Genomic DNA, 955 nt, shown 5'->3' on the forward strand with positions numbered 1-955 from the left:
TATATATTGGATTTTTCACTGACCCTGAGTGTCCGGCCCCATGAGACGGTGGTTTTCTCGGCCCCTGGTGTTCCGAGGTCGTTCCCGCTGCACAGATGCATGCGGCATGCCCTCCTGCAGATAATTCACTTTGGTTTATTGCGCTATCTCTAATAGCACCCGAGATATCACCAGATATATATTGGATTTTCCCCTGACCCTGAGTGTCCGGCCCCATTAGACTGTGGTTTTCTCGGCCCCTGGTGGTCCGAGGTCGTTCCCGCTGCCCAGATTCATGCGCCAGGGCCTCCTGCAGATAATTCACTTTGGTTTATTGCGCTGTATCTAATAGCACCCGAGATATCACCAGATATATATTGGATTTTCCCCTGACCCTGAGTGTCCGGCCCCATGAGACTGTGGTTTTCTCGGCCCCTGGTGGTCCGAGGTCTTTCCCGCTGCCCAGATACATGCGCCAGGGCCTCCTGCAGATAATTCACTTTGATTTATTGCGCTATCTGTAATAGCACCCGACATATCACCAGATATATATAGCATTTTTCCCTGACCCTGAGTGTCCGGCCCCATGAGACGGTGGTTTTCTCGGCCCCTGGTGGTCCGAGGTTGTTCCCGCTGCAGAGATTCATGCGCCAGGGCCTCCTACAGACAATGCACTTTGATTTATTGCTCTATCTGTAATAGCACCCGAGATATCACCAGATATATATTGCATTTTTCCCTGACCCTGAGTGTCCGGCCCCATGAGACGGTGGTTTTCTCGGCCCCTGGTTGTCCGAGGTCGTTCCCGCTGCACAGATGCATGGGCCATGGCCTCCTGCAGATAATTCACTTTGGTTTATTGCTCTATCTGTAATAGCACCCGAGATATCGCCAGATATATATTGGATTTTCCCCTGACCCTGAGAGTCCGGCCCCATGAGACGGTGGTTGTCTCGGCCCCTGGTGGTCCGAGGTC

Source organism: Nomia melanderi, unplaced genomic scaffold (assembly GCF_051020985.1).
Source record: "Nomia melanderi isolate GNS246 unplaced genomic scaffold, iyNomMela1 scaffold0014, whole genome shotgun sequence".
Taxonomy (NCBI): domain Eukaryota; kingdom Metazoa; phylum Arthropoda; class Insecta; order Hymenoptera; family Halictidae; genus Nomia; species Nomia melanderi.